The sequence below is a fragment of the Pantherophis guttatus genome, chromosome 4 (assembly GCF_059756535.1).
Source record: "Pantherophis guttatus breed Tessera chromosome 4, ASM5975653v1, whole genome shotgun sequence".
Lineage (NCBI taxonomy): Eukaryota > Metazoa > Chordata > Lepidosauria > Squamata > Colubridae > Pantherophis > Pantherophis guttatus.
In genome coordinates, this window is record NC_142066.1 from 136,059,321 (window position 1) to 136,081,242 (window position 21,922).

Below are 21,922 nucleotides of genomic sequence, written 5' to 3' on the forward strand. Positions count from 1 at the left end.
ACAATGGTCTGGGCCAGGGCGGTGGCATCATCCACCAGAAGCTGTTGATAAGCTTGAGCCAGGTCAAGCTTCGCAAGATTTTACCCTGGCCCAGAGAATGTAACAGATGCTGGACAATGGGCACGGGGTAGTGGTTTGCTTGCAGGGCCTTATTGATTGTCCCCTTATAATCGGCACATATTCTAATAGAGCCGTCCTGCTTGAGGGGAATCACGATAGGGGTTTCCCAATTAGAATGTTCCACCGGTTGCAGGATCTCTTGAGCTATTAATTTATCTAGTTCGCGATGAACCCTGAGCTGCAGTGCAAGGGGCACCCTCCGTGGCTTCAGGCGTATGAGCGCAATTTGGGGATCCAAATTAAAAGAGATGGGGAGCCCTGTGTATTTGTCTAATTGACCATCAAACACCTCGGCGAATTCATGTATAAGCTTGGATAAGGAGTCCGGATAGGTGGAATGTATGCCAGATACGCCGAGGCTAAGGGCAGCAAACCAATCTAGCCCAAGGAGAGAGGGGAGACGGTCGCGCACAATTATTAAAGGCAAGCGACCCGAAAAGGTGTTATAGGTAACCTGGAAGGACCCACAGCCTAGTATGGGGATAGTTCTTCCCTGGTAGTCCCTTAGCTTGATGTGGCAAGGCTGTAGCTGTTGCTGAGAGATGGAAGGAAGCAGGGCGGTAAGTGTGGGCCAGGAAATCAATGATTTGGAGGAACTTGTGTCCACCTCCATCTTGCAGGGGACTCCCTCCAATCGGATGGTAAGAAAAATCTTGCTCCCTGTGACAGGTGCGGAAGCATGGCTGACGGCCACCACTGCAATCTCACCCTCAAGGGTCATAGCAACACCTTCCGTGCGACGTCCGGTCCGTCTGGTCTTCATTCGCTTGGGCCCTGGTTCCCCAGTACCCTCAGGAGCCAGAAAAACGGAATGGCAGACCCTAGAGAGATGCCCTCGTTTGCCACAGCGCCGGCAGATAGCGAATCGGAATCTGCATTCTGTGCGGTTGTGCGACCCCCTGCAACCAAGGCAGCTGCCCTGAGATGTCTTAACTGGGGGCATGCGAACTTTGTATTTGGTGGTCTTGAGGCAGCTCACTTCAATTTCTCCCTCAGAGGTGTCGTCATGGTCAGACTCCTCATAATGTATGGCCTGAGGGGCGCTAGCCGGCAATCCCTGGTCTGGGAACGTTGGATCTCGGCCGCGGACTTGGCAGACATCTTGGCGGCCCTGGCCTCATCCATAGCTATTGGAAGGGTCAGGTCTGAGCGGGCCAGTAATCTTTGATGGAGCTTCAGGTTCCGCACCCCGCACACGAGCTGGTCCAGGAGCATTTCATCCAGCTCCCTGAATTCGCAATGCAGCGCCGCCGAACGCAGGGAAGTCATATAATCATTGATGGACTCCCCCTCCCTCTGCGCTCTCTGGTGAAACGCGTGTCATCTCGCTATTTTTGAGGGAGCGGGGGAGTAGTGGTGCTTTAACTTCTCGAGCAGTCTCCCGTGGTACCGCAAACACCGCTTGAGGGGCAACGAGAGCCCTAGCAGTCCCGAAAATTTCGCGGCCACACGAACTAAGAAAGTAGCCCCTCTTCCTGGTGCTAGATAAGTCAGCGAGGTTGTTGGCTTGTAAAAAACACTCAAACCTCTTCAGGTACTCATCCCAGGTTTCCAGAGCTGACTCAAACGGCATGAAAGGAGGAAGGGCGGCTGCCATTTCGTGGGCTAGGTTGGCGTGAGGGCACAGACTTGGTGTTGTCAGTTCTGTTGGTGCCTCTGATTACCTCATAGATATCCCACCTTTGTCGCCACTTGTTGTGTCCGGTGGGTAATCAGGCAGGAGGCTAGGTTGTATGCATAACACCAACTTTATTTAACCACAAAACAGTCAGGAACAGAACACGTAACACAAGACAACAACAACTCGCCTGACAGCTCCTTAAATAGTTAGCTGTGAGATCGCTTGGATGAATCCCTAGCAGCTGTTCTCCCGCTCCTTCAGCTACTCGCGTCCTAGCCAATCCTCGACGCCTGGCAACAGAGCCGGTTGCGCAGGCGTCGTATCCACAAGGATCTAACAGTTTCCATCCCCACTGATACAGGGTAGAGATATTTCTTTCAGTACCACACCTAATTCTGTTCAATTTCAATTAGACAAAGCAAGGCAGGTCAAAACCAGGTGGTTTGGTAGAGGCATCACTAATGATCAGGCCATAAGAAGGTACTTTGGACCATTCCTCTCTCCAGGCATTCTCGAGGTTAAGCTGGGTAGATGTTAAGTGATTAGCTGTTTTTCAGTTAGCTTACGGGATTTCAATCCTGTGAGTAGATATGATATAGTAGAGAAATTGTTCCATGATGATTTTGATACTAGGGATTTCAAAGACAGTAGCAATTTTTTTTTTTTCAAATTCATGGAAATAGTACTGTGACTTGTGCAGTCAAATTTGTCTGCAAGTTCAGCAATCAATACAGTTCATGCTAATAATAAAAGCCAAGGTATACCATTATTATTATTATTAGTTCAATTTATATGCCGCCTTTCTCCGGAAACTCAGGGCAGACTATATACCAAAAAAAAAAAAAAAGACTGGAAAGGAGGAAACTATGTAAACTAGATTTGCAAAGAAAACAATAAATACCAAGAGCTAAAGTAAACTAGCAACTAAAAAATGGAAGTGGAACAGTTTAAATTAGAAAGGATGAAAAAGCAATATCCATTTAACTTTTTTAAAAGTACTATGATCTACCCAAATAAACACTGTAGCATGAATGGCAACAGTGGATGGGATCTGTTATGTATTTGAGCTGTGCTGGGTTTCATTAAATTGCAGGATCAAGAAAGTAATCTAGAACAACAGTCCCCAACCTTTTAGTCTCCAGGGACCATATCTGTAGAGGGTGTTTTCTGTGAACCGGAGGCTGTGGTTTCATGCGCTGCCTGGATTCCGCACATGTGAAAATTGGGCTTCACTCGCTTGTTGATCCACAACTCAGGAGTTAGGACCCCTGATCTTGGGCACATACTAAAAAATACACAGAATTCAGGATAGACATTATTGTTCTGAAAAATGAAGTAACTGCTCTGACAGTCGACTGGGATAGGAAGGGATGGAATCTACCAACTGCCATTTTCATTTAGCCCCAGGACAGTTTCTTCAATTGTGCCAAATTTAGACACTCTGGAACACTTTGCTTTTCTTATCATAGCAATATATATAATAATGCCCACTGTGGCAGCATAAACAGGTATCTGTTGTTGGCACTTCTCATTGTCACATTAAGAATGCATTTTTCCCACTCGTTAAGCATCACTTAGCCACAAGGTTAAGGAACCTTGTGAGGAAAATGCATTCTTAATCTCTATAGTAGGAATTGCAGATTTTTTAAAAATCTACAGATTGGTGGAACATACTAGAACATTAGTGTAAGCTGCAGTGACATGAGCTAGCTCTCCAATGATCTCTATTTATAACATCTACCTTTCTTTTTTTGACATTTGCATAGAATTTATAGGGCTACTCCACACATGAATTCTTGTCTCCAGAACTTCATTTAATAAAAATGTATTTTTTTAAAAGTAATAGATTGCTTATGGGAGCAATTTCAATTTCTGGATTTAATTCTCTCCTCACTCCGTCTATATTCACTCTTTTCTATTCGACTAAATGCCATTTAAATTTGATGCATGTTGCAAATCTCCAATGCCCAAAGCATTTTTGCTACATAAATCTACTCGTCCCGCTTAGCTGGCTGTTTCTTTGGATTTCTCATATTCTCTTTCTACTTGCTTGTTTCATCTAAGTATAAACTGCTTCCTAACTTTGCCAAGACTTTGAGGATCAATGTAATCAATTTAAAGGAAATGTACTGAAACCATTGTTAATATTGTACCACGTTTTAGTGGCCCGTGCAATCTTTGTTGCTATGACTAAACATTTGCAGGGCTCTAATTGTTCCCAGCATCTTCCTTATTGCTTGAGTGAAGCCCAAGCTTCTGGAAAGATTCTCATCAGGCCTTTATTTCAGTCAGCACTTCCATATGCCCAGAGTGGAAGTTTAATAGTGAAAATAATTTGTTAAGCTATAAACACAACCCCTAGGCTATGAAGCCTGTGAGAAATGCTTTAATTGCTGTATCCCAGGGACAAGCCTGTTTCTTTGAAAAGTTCCATTAACTGAGAAAAAATATGTAAATTAATGCATCCTGTTGTGTTTCATAGGTACGTAACAGTGGCATTTTAATTTTTAAGTGTATAATATGACAGGAAGTATTAAAATTATCTTTAATGTAGCATTGTATAATTCAAGGTTCTGTTATTGCAGATATTCTGAAATTCATACTAAGAAGCCGTTTAAATGATACCTGCTGGCATTTTAAGACTATTGTTTCAGCATTAGCCTTCTGATCTCTATTATATTTATTTATTTATTTAAAATATTTATATGGCCGCCAATTTTAAGAACAACAGTAATTAGTGATTCTCAAATGAGAACTATGAAAATTACTGAACATAACAGATGTGAAAGCAGCAGCTGTATGTAGTAGGATCATAATATGTCAGAAGGAAATGTAATAAAAGAGGACCATTTAAAGCCCTGAAGAACAATGCCAATGCAAGCAAACAGTGAGAAATTGAAGAATGCCAGAACATCTACGGTGACCTCTTCATGTCCAAACATCCCAAAGCACTACTACTCAGATAAATACTTAATAATACCAAAAATGAAACCAGAATTTCTCCATCCAATTCAATTCAACAGTATTACCATATAAATCCTCAAAACTGATGGAGAAATGCTTTGAAAACTCCTTAATAATTGTCTAGAAGCAAAGAATGCAAAACTTCAAAGACAATAACAACATTTTTAAAAGGTGACCCAATCAGCATCCAAGTACATCAAGGTTTTTGACAAGTAGACACAATCTCTCCAACGTTCTTCCTAGCTGTTCTTGAATAAATTTCCAAAGAAAATTATCAATTGGGGAAATAATTGATGGTGAGAAACTTAATCCAGCTACGTATTTTACCAGTGACGTTGTGATAATCAACCACAGTGTCCAAGAAACAAAGTAATGTTTAAACAGGTGTCTGCAACCTTAAACACTCAAAGAGCCATTTGGACCTGTTTCCCACAGAAAAGAAAACACTGGGTGCCACAAAACCCTTCCCGTGCCTGACTATTTCTTAAGCGGCCACAAAACTAGCATATGTAGTTGAATTAAATGTTCTGTTTTCTTTTGAAACTTTTCTTTTCTTGGATTTATCCATGGATGGCCTACTGGGGATTGAAAAGCTCAATAAATTGTGTGCCGGCGGGTGTCGCACATTGGTGGTTGTGACACATATTTTGAGTGACAGGGAGCCACAGCAGAGGGGTGAAAGAGCCACATGTGGCTCCAGAGCTGCAGGTTGCTGACCCCTGGTTTAAAAGACCTCAATATGGTGAGCACAGCAATTAGCCTAAAGATCAACAAAATATTTCCTAATGCTTATAAAACCAGTTTTGTCCACACCATAAATCAAATTAAATTATAAGACAAGAAAGGTTATTATATTCTACATCTACCTCACCCAGTGTCATACCCACAATTATCCAAGAACCACTGTGCTGAAGAATATCATCATGGCTCACCTTCAACCATATCAGTCTTCCAACTGATGAAAATCCCCATAGCAAGAGCAAATGCCTTTAACACTATAACTGTACTAGTGATGAAATATGAAATGTAAGAAACTTACAGCTGTGGTATTTGAAAATTAAAAAACCAGAAGCAGAGAAATTTGAAGAAGTAGAGCATGTAATGGAAAAGGAAACATCTCACTCAGCGATCAAATCCAAACCACAGAAATTTATTGCACAACCAAATTTAAGATGTTATCAAAAGCAGAATTATGAAAGGATGGGCATACAAGGCAACATTTGGGCAAAAAATGATATACTGTAGACACTTGCAAATTGAATCATGTATGAGATGAAGATACAAAATGCTGAAAAAAATGGACTCAGTTGGAACACTGTCACATTGGCCCTCATGCAACACAAATAGCTATTGGTATCACTACAGTGAACCAATTCAAATAAATACAATGACTAAGTAAAAGTTAGTAAGACATAGCATTTCAGAACTAGAAAGGGTCAGGGAAATGGAGAACCAAGATAAAAATTGTATTTGATCTAATTAAAATAGAATTAATTAAACACATTTATTATTTGGTATGTTTTAATGATTTTCCATTAAAAATCATAGTTATGGAACAAAGTTAGAAAAAGTTGTGGCATGTCAGCTGAAGACTTTGGGAAATTGTTGACATGTCATAGATGATTGTGCACAAAACTCAATATTCCAGGAATCGGACGTTCCAAAGAAGCCTGCAGTTTCTGTTTTTCTTCCAGAATATACTGTTCCACAGATGGTTTTCAGAAATAAGCCTTGCTGAGATAAAATGCTTCACGGTGTTCTAAATGTGATCCAGCCCCAAACAACTATGATACGTTTTGCATATTGCTAAACATAAGCAATATGTGCTGAGTCTGACCATATGATTTTAACTTCCAAAAAAAGAAGAAAACTTCATGTAGTACAAAAATATCAACTTTTTAAGGTTAATGAAGCAGTGACCTACTGCCTAATTCCCAGCTGGTATACCCAATGAACAGGCTGGGTAAGAATTATGTTGCTGATTCTAAACCAAATCTCACACACAAGTAAAAATTGTTGTAAAAGAGAAGGTTTTAATAACATTTTAAGTTTCTGGGTTTTCCTAACTTTACACCTCCATGTCTGTCCACGATGCCTTTGTATGTCTCTATATTAATTTTAACTCAGGGCAAGAATTATCTAAATAGGTTTTTAGAAAAAACCTATTTGGTGTCTTAATACAGTACATATCCTCAGGATGCAAGGTCTGCCTATCATTTCTGCCGAGGTCCAATACATATATCATTTTCTTAGACATACTTAAAAATAAATTATACAGGATTGTGAAGGCTTCTTTCCAATTTAAATATGCTGAAAATCGGTAGGTTCTTCATGATTTACCAGATATGTTTATTGTTCACTGACATGAATTTACAAATACTATTTCCATGTTTAATACTATTTAATTCTCTTAGAGATTACTTAGCACTACAGTAAATACAATTTTGGTTTCAATTGACAGTTGTTTGAACAGATATTTGTATAGAGAAAGGATTAAGTGCTGTATTCTAGCGCTGGTTGAAAATTCTCATAATCAAATTCCACTTCTGAGCATAATTTAAACCATCTCAAGTTGTTTTATATTTATCATTGACATACATTTTAAATAATATAAAAGGGATTTTTTCCTATAGCTGCATAAACAGCTATTATTGAATAGTTTTTGGCAAGTTTGGGAATAAAGAGCTGAATAACAATGGTGATTTAATGACATTGGCTTCAAGAATTTAGGGGAGACAAGCAAGAAACTATCAATAAATTACATAAGTCATGCAAACCATATTAAAATTTTGGAGGAAGGATGTACTTTCATTTATCCTGCATGCTTAAAAGACAAAAATAAGGATAAAGCAATGGTCAGTTCTTTCTGTCTTGGGCATTTAAAAAAAAAAAGCTTCCTTCACCATCAGAGCAAAACAGAGCAAATGAATTGGATTATATCAACATTTAGGTAGCCTAAATAAACTTATTCCACCATACCCTAGCAGAACCCATGGTAATCCAGATTTCTACAGGATGCCAGTTTTCTTTTTGCTGGCTTCAAAGACAGAGATTCAAATATTCATGATGTCATAGGTTTATAGCCTGAAAAGCAGTTTCCCCATTTCTCTCAGAAATGCTGCCCTTTATCTAGTCATAGAAGAACACACAAACAAAAAGTGTGTATTTATGATTTTGAATCCAAAATATTTCACCTCAGCTTGATTGTTTGAATATCACTTGAAATTCACTAGTGACTTAATTTTCTCGTCTGACCAAACTGAAAAATGACTGCTGTAAAAAACAAACAAACACCCTGCTTCTTGGCTGTTCCAATATTGTTTGTGAACACAAAAAAGAATTATGTTTATTCCTCCCGACTCATAACCATTATTTTATATATAAAAATAATAATTCTCAAAAACATGTCTGGAACTTTCTAAGCCATTGCTTACAATAAAATGTAGGTGTGCGCTTTTTAAATTTCTCCTGTCTCATTGACCAAAATAATATGAATAAAAACCATGAAATGACAAAGTTTTCACTGGTACTTTTTCTTAGTATTATAAAAGTTATAGTATAGTATTATAGTATTATAAAAGTTAGATTGAAGTTAGATTGAATCCCTCAGGAGTAAGCATCACTTCCATATATAAATGTATCCATAATGTTCCGGTCTTAATAAATGCTATGTAGGAAACACTATTGCATCGTTTTCCTGTCATTCTCATTTATGAAAACAAATTTGCTTTCAGACTCCCTTTCAAAGCAAAGCAAAGCAAAGCAAAGCAAAGCAAAGCAAAGCAAAGCAAAGCAAAGCAAAGCAAAGCAAAGCAAAGCAAAGCAAAGCAAAGCAAAGCAAAGCAAAGCAAAGCAAAGCAAAGCAAAGCAAAGCAAAGCAAAGCAAAGCAAAGCAAAGCAAAGCAAATTCTCATTGTCGAAAAATGGTTCTGCCCACATTTCAATCTTGAAAACTTAAAAGGAATCTGTACAGTGGTGGGTTTCAAAAAAAATTACTACTGGTTCTGTGAGTGTGGTTTGGTGGGCGTGGCATGGCTTGGTGGCGTGGCTTGGTGGGCATGGCAGGGGAAGAATACTGTAAAATCTCCATTCCCTCCCCACTCCAGGAGAAGGGTACTGCAAAATCCCCATTTGCTCCCGATCAGCTAGGACTTGGGAGGCAGAGAATAGATGGGGGCCAGTCAGAATTTTTACTACCGCTTCTCCGAACTACTCAAAATTTCTACTACCGGTTCTCCAGAACTGGTCAGAACCTGCTGAAACCCATCTCTGAATCTGTATCAGTGTCTGTAGCCTTCTTGGCTTTTCAAACTTCAAGCAGATCTCCAAAAAGGCTTCTCGTTCCACTTTTTACGTCTGCTAATGAGGGAATCCCGAGAAGCTTCAGGAAAAAGGAAATATAACCACTAATATATCAAAAAGAAGATGATAGTACCTTTTCCAGGTAACACATTTTATTAAAAATTATCAACTTTTCAGAGAGTATTTTTTGCAACTCTAAATAGCTCTTCTCTGACAAAGAGAAGTATCCTTGCTACCATTGACAATAATATTTCAAAAAACATCACCCAGAAAACTTCAAGGATATTTTGGGAATAAAGTAAAATAAGTAGCCTAAAATGAGTAGACGGAGATACTGTTATGTGGGAAAACATTTTTTTCCTAAAGGGAGGCTGATGTCTGCTTCATAAACACAATTTATTTAACTATTTCTATGCTTTATTTCCTGATGAATCAGCAAAGGCTCTCTCTGATTTACCAATTTGTAACCAAGACTATCCTTTTCCACTTTGGTTGTGTTTTCTATTACAATTCAGTGTTCATCTAGGGATAACACCAAATGCCAAGATTAAAATAATACAAAATGAAGCAGATCTAAATATTAATAGGCAGTAACGCAAAGATATAATATGATTAAATGCCAGTTACCTTAGCTTAGCATCTAAATATATATTAATCAAATTATTATTATTTGATTATTATTATATTATTTGGATGCCAGGCAGACTTCCTTAGGGAAGAAGAGTACTGTGTTGAAAGGGGAGAGAGGTGAAAATGCCTAAGTTTATTCCCTCAAATCCACCATTTTTCTTGCCTAGTGCAACGTGACCTATGCTTGCCATTTCTTATATCTTCCAAACTGTTCTTTACATGTTCAAAAGGGGTCAGAGAGCAACCTTATAGGGTAACTTAGCATTCCAACCACAACTATTTTTCTTATAATACTACTTCAGGGCACAAATGACCTTTCTTGCCCTCAGCACAATAACACTTTCTCTCAGTTCTTTTCCAGTCCAAACTGCAAGTCTTTCATGTTTTTTAGCTCAACAATGATTACTTCTTTGGGGACCTCAGTTATTCATGTTGCTGCTATAGCTAAAGGCAGAGAAAGCAAATTTGCGGATAGTGCTAAAACTTGAGGCAGAGTAAATAATGAGAATCAATGCAGCCAGTTTAAACTGATTTTATTTGGGGAAGAAAAGTTTGGCAACAAGAACAATATAAAGGAAATTATGTTAAATGGTGGCAAATCTAAAATAATTTTTATAGTTCTAAAGAATCAATCTATGTGATCTATGCTAAAACCAAGAGTCGATCTGAATACTGAATAGGATGACAGATTTAAGGTATCAGAATAAGTGGAAAGAAAAATGGTAGATGAACCAAAATTACGGCTGTATCCAGCTAATTGAATCAAGAGATATGAAAACACTTGTTTATTCTTCATTTTGTTCCGATCTATGTTCCTTTGACTGAATTTTGGGGCATATTCTTGTCGCTTATCTTGCAACTAGCCTAGTATATGATACATGTGAAACAAAGTATTGTTCTCTTTCCAATGCTGTTTTGAAGATGTACTTAACGTAGTCCTTCATTGAAGTACATTGGTGCTTCAAAGGTTTGCTCAGCCTAGGATTTCCTTTCTCATGGGCTCAATATGTTATGAAAGAACTATGTTAAACTTTAGGATATGCTACTCCATTGTTTTGTTGGAAGGCAGAATAAATTAAATTTGCCATGTTGGATAATATGCAATAGTTTTGTAGCCCACTTCTGTATTTTATAGTAAACTTCATTATCATCATTCAAATCATCATCTTCAGAATCCTTTTATTGCTGCAAATAAGGAGGACAGAATTATAGTGTGATATTTGGTGACTGAAGAAAGCAACTGGCTGTGAATAAAGTCTATTAAGAAAGTCACTGTTTGACTCAGATGATGAGGGTGAAAAGTATGTTGCGCCAGCTGGCATTTGAATGTCTGCTTGCATATGATGTACCCCAGTGGTGGGTTTCAAACTTTTTTACTACCGGTTCTGTGGGTGTGGCTTGGTGGGCGTGGCATGCAGTGATGGGTTTCAAACTTTTTTACTACCGGTTCTGTGGGTGTGGCTTGGTGGGCGTGGTATGCAGTGATGGGTTTCAAATTTTTTTACTACCAGTTCTGTGGGTGTGGCTTGGTAGGCGTGGCATGGCTTGTTGGGCATGGCAGGGGAAGGATACTGTAAAATCTCCATTCCCTCCCCACTCCAGGGGAAGGATACTGCAAAATAATAATAATAATAATAATAATAATAATAATAATAATAATAATTATTATTATTATTATTATTATTATTATTATTATTATTATTTTATTTCTATACCGCCCTTCTCCCGAAGGACTCAGGGCGGTGTACAGCCTATTTAAAAACACAAGACAAAACAGCAGTTAAAAATTAAAATGATTAAATAGATTTGGCTCAATTTAAAACCCCAGAAATTTAAAATACCCCAATTTAAAATTATTATGTTGATAGGCCAGCCTGGTGGAACAACAGGGTCTTCAGTGCGCAGCAAAACACCCGGAGGTCGGAGATCTTACGTATTTCCGGGGGCAGTTCATTCCACAGGGCTGGGGCTCCCACAGAGAAGGCCCTCCCCCTGGGTGTCACCAGACAACATAACTTGGCCGATGGCACCCTGAGGAGACCCTCTCTGTGGGAGTGGACTGGCCGGTGGGAGGCTATTGGTGGCAGAAGACGGTCTCGAAGGTACCTGGGTCCTATGCCATGGAGCGCTTTAAAGGTGGTAACCAACACCTTGAATCACACCCGGAAGACCACTGGGAGCCAGTGCAGCTCGCGCAGGAGGGGTGTCACGTGGGCACAACGAGTTGCGCCCATAACCACCCACGCGGCCACATTCTGGACCAGTTGGAGCCTCCGAGTGCTCTTCAAGGAGAGCCCCATGTAGAGAGCATTACAATAGTCCAACCGGGAGGTAACAAGGGTATGAGTGACCATGCGCAGGGCGTCCCGGTCCAGAAAGTGCTGCAACTGGCGAATCAGGCGAACCTGATAAAAGGCCCCCCCTGGCCACGGCCGTCATATGCTCTTCTAAAGACAGCAGTGTGTCCGGGAGGACACCCAGATTGCGATCCCTCTCTGTGGGGGGAAAAGATTCACCCCCAATAGTCAGCGATGGCACCTGCTGACTATATCGGGACGCCGGAAGCCACAGCCACTCAGTCTTGGAGGGGTTGAGTCTGAGCCTGTTCCTCCCCATCCAGACCCACACGGCCTCCAGGCAGCGAGACATCACATCAAGGGCATCGTTGGGGTGGTCTGGGGTGGAGATGTACAGCTGAGTATCATCAGCGTACAGATGACACTTCACCCCAAAACCACGGATGATCTCGCCCAGCAGCTTCACATAAATGTTGAACAGGAGGGGCGAGAGGGCCGACCCTTGCGGCACTCCCCATGCGAGACGCCTCGAGGTCGACCTCTGCCCCCCTGCCAACACAAACTGCGAGCAGAAATCCCCATTTCCTCCCGATCAGCTGGGACTTGGGAGGCAGAGAATAGATGGGGGTGGGGCCAGTCAGAATTTTTACTACCGGTTCTCCGAACTATTAAAAATTTCCACTACCGGTTCTCCAGAACTGGTCAGAACCTGCTGAAACCTACCTCTGGTGGCATGGCTTGGTGGGTGTGAGTTGGTGGGCATGGCAGGGGAAAGATACTGTAAAATCTCCATTCCCACCCCACTCCAGGGGAAGGAGACTGTAAAATCTCCATTTCTCCATTTCCTTTCCAATCTAGGGGAAGGTTAGTGCAAAATCCCCATTCATCCTGATCAGCTGGGACTTGGGAGGCCGACAATAGATGGGGGCAGACCCAGTCAGAATTTTTACTACCGGTTCTCCGAACTACTCAAAATTTCCGCTACCGGTTCTCCAGAACTGGTCAGAACCTGCTGAAACCCACCTCTGATATACCTGAACAAAACCGTTTCCCTGGAAGATCAGATGTTGGCTCCACATTCTGGTTACTTCCTTGGCATTGAAAAAGAACATGCCCTATGATAGCAAGTTTCTCTAGGGATATTTCCAGAGGGTGCTTCACCTTTAGGAGCACCACAAGACGTTCATGGGGCTAAGGGCCTTCCATTTTATTTTTGTATGGTCTATGGAAGTATGCTGGCCAATATGCTACATGGTATGTGGGGATCTAATGCTAAAAATATAGAGGTATAGGGAAAGGGCAGGAAAATCTAGATTATCTGTGGATTTATATAAAAAGATAGGTGAAAATAGCAAATATAAATGGCCTGGGAGGGAAACACTGAAATACTTGGCAAGAAGAAATATAGCAAAATGACATAACTTGGCTATTGTAGAAAAATGAAGGTAGATTGATGACAGGCCTGGCCTGCTTCCAACTCAAAAGATCCTATTCTCCAGGCAAGAACAGGCAAGTTCAGTTGGATGAAATTGGATGAATGTGTTAACTTGTCATATACTACAGTTATAAAAGTACTAATATGTACACATAATATACATCTAACAAATTAAAAAGGAGAAGTTATCTCTCTCAGAAATAGACAGTACAAAAGATTAGTATGGCAGGGCAGAGAGAAGGAACCAGTTGTAGTCTATAATCAGATGTTCCATTCAACAATATGCCAATTTTATGTCTGCTGATGGCTGATACATGTAGAGATGCTATTAGTGTATGATCCATGTTCAGATCTTTTGGCCATTAAAAAGAGGAGGGGGAAGGGGAGAGATGGAGGAGGATCCACTTAACAGTCTTACTGGAATTATTTGAAGCATGGCATTGGATCACCCTTGATTTCTTTGTTTTCAGCACACAGCCGCTCAAAATTTCATGCCAACATCAGGTCTGTTTCAACTACTATCAAACTATCATTGTGTCTTAACTCTTGTAGCATATGGGACTACCTTCATAAAATGCTTGTTGATCAGTGCATCTAAAAGGATGAAAAATATGCACAATTGCCATTCCTGTGCAAGACACAATTATAGTTTCGGTATTTATTTTTAAGTCTATACATGACTTAGGACCTCATTGTCTATCAGCATGTCTCCTTTTGCTTTTGATAGCTAGCTAATGGGAAATCAGAGGTTTTTATTTCTTAAATAATATTTAAGAAAAATAAATCAGGAATGATTAGGAACAAGATCAGTTAAACTATTTTATAAGCTAAAATTTGACTGCAAAACAGAGAGGGCTGTTGTTGCCCAATCTTGGCATATAAATTAATATATTTAAATTACATCATCATTTGTTAACACATCAAAGTCAAGAGTAGAGGGCAAACATAATCTTTCAGAGAAATGCATTCTGTAACTTATAAGCAATGAAAAATGTTCTTACAGCAGAGAGCACTTCAGAAAGGCCAATTATATAAAAAAATATTCTCATAGGTAAAGCACAATCAGATAGTGAAGGCATTTTTGACCTCAGTTATCAAAAATTGGTTATCTAGCTTTATATTGTTTGGAAGGGCAAAGTATACAAAAACTGAATGTCATGTTCTTAGGTCAACTTAACATAATTTTATAAGCCAAAGACTTTTACCATTCCAGATCTATTCTTGTTTATTTTTTTCTTAGAAAAAAATTCAGATCTGCAAATTAGACTAGGGTTAAAAACATTGGTCTCCACTGAATTATCTAGTTAAACCATATTAATTTCTTTCATTTTTCTTCTTTTTCAAGAAGTCAAGCATTGCATTTCTGCTTTACTGAACGTAGGCTAAATCTAGAGTGTGTATGACCATAAACTAGTGTTTCCTTTTATTGTTATCCTTTTCTCTCACATCAGCTTTGGATAGTTCTCTAATTCTCCAGAACTGATCGGGAGAATGCTTAGTGGAGGGAAGAATTATTTTAACCATTTTCTATGATGACGTTCTTGGTAACCCAAAAGTTGATGCTGTGTGCAAACCTTCATTGATGTAATAAAGATACTACCTTAATGCCAATTCTGATTTTTTTTCTTAAAGTCAACATTATATTTTTTGCTTTTTGCTATAATACATTAGCAGACAGTATAACAACTTTTTCTCCATGCATCATTCCAGTGGTGGGTTGCCCCCGGTTCACACCAGTTCTATAGAACTGGTAGTAAAACTGGCAGGAGGTTCCGCCCACCGACCTGACATCATCAAAATGCTTCTGTGCATGCGCAGAAGCGCACATGTGCGAACGAAGCGCATGCGTGCGTCCCCGTTGCAAACCGGTAGTAAAGGTAAGTAGAACCCATCCCTGCATCATTCATTCATTTTATAATAACAAAATATGCTGAGTGAAAAAATTAAGTCTGCTGCTACTGTTATATTGTCAATGCAGCTTCTGAGAGCTGCACTTCAAAAAAAAAACCAAAAAAACAAGACAAGTAGTTCACCATAACTTCGGTTAAAAGGTACAGATTTGAAAGGGACCTTGAAGGTCTTCTAGTCCAACCCCCTTCCTGAGCAGGAGACCTTATACCATTTCAGACAAATGGCTATTCAGTCTCTTTTTAAAAGCCTCCAGTGATGGAGCATCTACAACTTCTGAAGGTAAGCCATTCCACTGGTTAATTTGTTCTCAATTGTACCTTAGTGGTCTTGTAGGCCAGCTCTTGCACTTTCTGTTATATGGGTCTTCTGCCCTTGAAAATAAGCCATTGGCCCTGAGTGACTTCTTCCTCCTCATTTAGCAGTCTAGCACAATGTCTGTTCCAATAACTATAAATCCAAATAAAAATGGAGCATTCAGCATGCTGCTCTGTCTCTGAATGGCAAGATCATTGAGCTGTCAAATAAATGTTCCAAGCTGGATATATTTTTGATGAAGAAACATTGAATCACTACTCTCTGGGAATATTATTACAGTTTTGGCAGCCAGTATAATTCACCTTGGCCAAATAATTTCATTTGACCATTCCTCCAATATTATTACCTATCATTCAGAAATTAACTATTTATGATTGCCATATAGGACATGAGAAAAATATTTTATCACAAGATATGTATGTGACCTCAAATGTGCAAATTGCCCTTGTTCCTGTTTGAATTATTAGATCTCGATTGCTGAGTTAGTTTGAGCTAAATGATTAAATCAATTCAGACTGAATCTACAAAATTGGATCAATTCGATACTAGTCTGTTCATGCTCATTGAAACTCATTACAAAATTCATTTAAATCAGCTTGAATCAAATAATAGAATACAGATAAAATTGATCTGATTTAAGCAACCCAGATCAAAAAGTTCATTCAGACAAATAAGATTTATTTACAAAAGAAAAAGCTTCAATTATCTACCTGATTATTTTTTCTGGTTCCCAATTCTATATAGTATTTATTATTAGTATTAGTATATTACTATACCAATATTAGTATTTGATTGAAATAACTCATAACTGGTTCACAAGTATGTGAGACAGGCAGATAATAGATCTACATTTAAACTCAGTAGTAAACATAATTCAATGTGTACATGTTAGCACTGAAAGTAAAAGTACTTAATTAGATTTCACTGCCCTAGATTGCATCTACCAACGTGGTAATTTGTTGAGTGACCACACACACAAAGGTTGAGGATAAATGTGGTAGTTTATTGCCTTACATAGTGACATTATATAGTTTGTTACTTTCAAGTTACAGCGTACTTGGCAGAATATCATTGGCTCACAGAATCTTCCAGGTAACTAAAATCTTTGGTTAACCATTTATTGCTTGCTTAAGCACTTCTAATATTTAGCTATGGTTAAAGTCTAACACACACATCCCATTTCCTTTCCTCCTGTTCCTCTTATTTACAGAGTTAGGGTCTTTATCTTCTAATGCCATTTCCTAGCGCCTACGTGCAAGTAACCTTCCCTATCTGAGATTTGCCATCCAAGAGCCTTGATAGTACAGTGGTCTAAGCACCCTGTTATTAACACAGCTGCCTGCAATTACTGCTGGTTCGAATCTCTCCAAGGCTCAAGGTTGACTCAGCCTTCCATCCTTTCTAAGGTAGGTGAAATGAGGACCCAGTTTGTGGGAGCAATAAGCTGACTTTGTATAAATATACAAAAGTATGAAGGCTATTGCTTAATGCATTGTAAGCCGCCCTGAGTCTCCGGAGAAGGGCAGCATATAAATCAAATTAAAAAAAAAAAAGATAGGAAAAATTCCTGCACATATGCAGACTGCAGACTCCTACATGTCCTCTCTTTTTATTTAATTTTGAGAGAACAAAGATTTTTGTATATATCGCATTTGGTGAGGAGGCAGAGAGAGAGGAACAGGACAAAACATAGCAATTAATGAGGGAATACACTGAATGAAACAACAGCAAGCAACTAACATGACAATAATAATCACAGCATAAAAAACACAACTGCTTAAGCCAGGACCAATCAGGAAGCCAATTGGTCAACCAGTCAAAAGGAGAGGAAATAGCATGAACATTATTCTGAAAATATGATTGAAGTTTAGCAAGTTCATCTTCAATGATTTTGTTCAAAAAGTGAAAATGAACAGCACATCCATGATGGCCAACAAGTTTACAAAAACCTCCTTGTCGTGCTAACAAATAGTCAATAGCAAAACGTTGCTGGAGCACATCCTAATTCAGGTCCTCAATTTCATGTTGGAGATCACGAACAATAGCAGCAGTGGCATTAATTGATTTATCCAGGCGACATGTTAAGCCCAGGATAGAATGTCTATTTTCTTGAGCTATTATTCCAGGATAAGCCCCTAAGGTGATCACCACAGTAATAGTTCCAGCCACAGCATGGCCAAAGGTATTTAGAGAGGACAGTTGTGTATCAATGATAACTTCATCATTACATGTAGGACCTAATGGAGCATGGCGCCGTCGTAAAGAAGAAGAGAGAGCACCAATCTGCACAGGTAGGGAAAAGTAGCCAATAGCAGCACACTGATAGTTTTGAGGGTGTACATTGGTTGCATATTTGTCAAAAAAGAACCACATATTAGGGTCCTTTAGTTGCCAGCCAGCACAAATGGATCAGTATCAGTCATATCAGAAGCATTAAAAATAGGAAAATTATCAGGATACATTTCAGGCACAATATTAGGCCCATACAAAGAAGAATTAAAGGTTCCCCAGAGCCAATAATAATCAGTACAATAACTATAATTCCCTACTTTCGATAAAATGCATCGAGCTTTAGCATAATCATTCCAATTGTTAAGCCAAGTATGGTGAGCATAACAACAAAAACATAAGCCTCTAATATATTGATTAGTACGAAGATAACGCCAACGAACAGAATTAAGTTGTGTTGGTGGCTTAGAAAACAACCAAGAATAAGGAATGGTTTGCAATTGGGAAACAATAAAGGAAGATGAAGATATTAAATCAGGTATGAAAGCAACTTGACCAAAAGCCATAGGAGGCTCATAGTACAGGGTGACATTAGTACCATGAACCAAAAACATATATTGAGCATGACAAACCCAGAGATTAGGATTAAGTTGTATAGGCTGAGTGTCATTCAAAGTAGTAACAGAACCAAGAGAAGACAAGAGAATACAAAAAAGAATTGTGACAGAATTAGCTGTAATAATAGCAAAAACAGCAGCAACTAGATTTTCAGGAGTCTGAGGTAGGTCAGCATGAGCCAACTGCTGTTGAGCTTGGTATGTTGTGGCCTTCACTTGCCCACATGTGATTGGCGAGGGTCATTGATGTTTCGGAAGAGGGACCTCCATTTTGAAATTCAGATTGAAGTTGGGAATTGGGTTGTGCAGACCCTGATGCCAAGCCATGATAGGGTCGAATGTGCCAGGCAGGAATTCACAAAGGTTGGCGAGTCTGGGGGAGTTCAACCGCCACATAACCACATCCCCAAGTAATTAGACGAGCAGGTCCCTGCCACTCAGGATTAGGAGCAAGGCGATACTTTACTAGCGGTCTTGTCAGTGGTTCTATTGCACGAAAATGAACATTAACAGGAACATCTGAAAAGGAATCTACAAGAGCTAAATAATTCCAAGTAAATAAGGCAACAGATAATAAATGTTGAATTTTTCACAAATGGTAAGGACCAGTCTCATTCTGCAGCTGTCTCTGCAAAAAGGACTTAAAAGTTCGATGGGCACGTTGCACAATAGCTTTTCCTTGAGTATTATAGGGAATGCCATGGACTAAGGTTATTTCCCATTGCTGACAGAAAAGACTAAAGTCTTTACTGATATATGCAGGACCATTGTCAGTTTTAATTTGAACAGGGCGGCCCATGATTGAAATAGTGGCTAAACAATGAGTGGTGACATCCTGAGCCCGCTCGTGACAGGATGCAGTAACCCAAAGAAAATGAGAATGAGTATCAATGATAACATGCAATTTATCGACTTCCGGTTGGTGAGCTGCGGCGATATGGTGCTGAGTGAGTGATCGCTACTCCTCAACACCGCCTGTCACCACGTTTTGGGGATCCCTTCGGGGGCGCGGGACCTGGAGAGCCCTGCGGACAATAGAGGGAGTCCGGCAAGCGAGAAAGTGAAGCGCAAGCACTTCTCGCAAATCCGGGCGGCTCTGTCAAACCAGCGTGAGTGTGTCAGCCTTTTAATGGCTGACTTGAAGCTGTGGGGAGCTGACAACTAGAAGGAAGCAAGGAAGATCGGAGGTGGCAGTGGCGTGATCGAAACCTACTTTCCCTGCCTATGTGGATTTAAACATCAAAATGGGGTCGGCGTAGACGAGATCGAGGGGCTCAGAGTGGAACCGAGCGGCGCTGGAGATCAAAGAGCAGTTTGCCAAGGCACAGAGCTCGTCTAGCCGGCGCAGAAAAGGAAAGTCTGAGGGCGCTGAAACTGTCTGCGTTAAAAGAGGTTTGGTGGAGCAAGGAACACATAGGAACTCAGAAAAATTTTGTTCCTCATTTGCTGGCCATAGCGGGAAGGTGAATTAAGCTGAAGATCGGATTTTACTTGCCTGTATCGGAGAACAGGAAGTGCAGCCATTAAAGAAGCCTGACAGAGCAAAAGCTGAAAAGGACAGGCATAGAGACAATCTAGCTGCGAGATTTACCATAGAGCTTCGGCTGTGGCTAAGGAAGAATTGGAGGAGATTGGAGGAGATTGCTGACTGAGTGAAAAAAAAAATCAAAATCAAAAAACTTCCTCTTTGTGGAAAATACCATTTGTCCCTTATTGTATCTTGATAGCCTTCCTCTTTATTCTTTTTACTCTTTATAACGCTGTCCTTAACTCCCTGACCCTCTACATAGTAATAGTGTTATTAATAAGAACTGTTAATTTTTAGGCTATTTAAGTCTTGATTTTATTTGCCTACAAGATATACTATTATACAGTGTTATTTGATCTGCACTCATTTAATTAATTATCTAAGTATACTCACTTCTATCTATAGTAATTCTGCATATTTTATATATCAACTTATTAATATTTAGTAATATAAGAATTACAGTATTTTCTTGGTTTAGATATACATAATATACTCTCAAGCTATCATATTCTAAATCTTCTATATATATTCCGCTGCTTAGCATTTATAGTATTTATTTATTTATATAGTATTTATTAGTATTTTTATAGTATGTAAAACTGTAATCATATTTAAAATCAAGTATTCAAAAATTTCCATTTACAGCATTTATAGTACTTTAAGCATTTAAAAGTACAATATTTAGCCAAATTAATTGCTATAGTGATATATTGATTGTGACTTGTTGATTAATTGATATATTGATTGTATAGTATTGAATTGTCGAATCCATATCTACTAAGCTAGTTATATTTGTTTATAAATTTAGAAGGAAAAATTAGGTACAGGAATATATATCTATATATAGATATATTTTTTTTTAAAAAAAGAGATAATAGAGGCGCTAACTGGCAAATGAGAATTTGGAGTAACATTGATAGGATAATTAGAGAGCAAAAGAAAATTTTGAAAGAAATGACAAGCATGTCAGTCACAGCGGGGAAAACAGGAAAAAAGACTCCCTCTAATCCCACTATAACGACAACCTCTCCGGCGACACAAAAATCAACAGAAAGCCTGGCAATGCAAACTCTGCAAGCATCATTAACCCTGATCCAAGAAACGATGATGGCAATGCAGGAAAAACTGTTAAATAACCATGTCGAATTAAAATCAGACATACATGCATTGGACCAGAAAATGAATGAAATCCAAACATCAATAGTTAATAATGAACAACGAATTCAAAAAGCTGAAACAAGAATTGACCAAACTGAAAAGAAATTGGATATTGTGGATCAAACATTAACAAGTCAAAATAAAGAGTTAGAAGACTCAATAATCCAATTGGAGATGGACCAGGCTTCCTTCTACTTGCGATTTCAGAATGTTGTCGAGGACAAAGAGGAAGACCTAGGTGAAAAGATGGCGGAGCTGATAGCTGATGCACTTCATCAAGACAAACAGGCGATAATTAGCGAGCTGGACGACGTATACAGGGTCCAGACTAACTACGCAAGAAGGAACAAGCTTCCTAGAGAAGTACATATCCGCTTCGCACGGAAAAAAGTTAAAGATATTCTATATAACATGGCAAGAGACGAACAGATAACATATCGAGGAAAAGAAATAATAATCCTAAAACAGATACCAAGAAGAGTCCGGGAGATGAGGAAGGGATACAGATTTTTGGCCATACAGTTGAACAAAAGAAAGATACTATTCAGGTGGCTTCTCCCAGAAGGGATGCTAATAACCTGGCAAGGAAGAAAAATCAAAATAGAAAGCCTGAGTACAGCACAAGATTTCCTTGACCAGTTGAGAGGTGTGGAAGAAGAGCAGGGTAGCAAGGAAGAACTAGAAACAGCAGTAGTGGAGGAGGAAGCCCTACACCAACAGAATACGAACGAAGCAACTGCAGAGGGAAAGACAGAAGAAGAAGAAGAAGCCAAAGAGAAGAAAACAAGACCAGTA

The 21,922-nt window shown here is 39.3% G+C and overlaps 1 protein-coding gene and 1 pseudogene across 1 annotated transcript in view; one reads left to right on the plus strand and one right to left on the minus strand.

The window, feature by feature from the left end:
• The window catches only part of ZNF804B (zinc finger protein 804B), a 223,435-nt gene that overhangs the window by 125,383 nt on the left and 76,130 nt on the right, over window positions 1-21,922 (plus strand). The gene's annotated exons all lie outside the window — the stretch shown is intronic.
• LOC148114362 (uncharacterized) lies at window positions 9,019-18,438 on the minus strand (annotated as a pseudogene).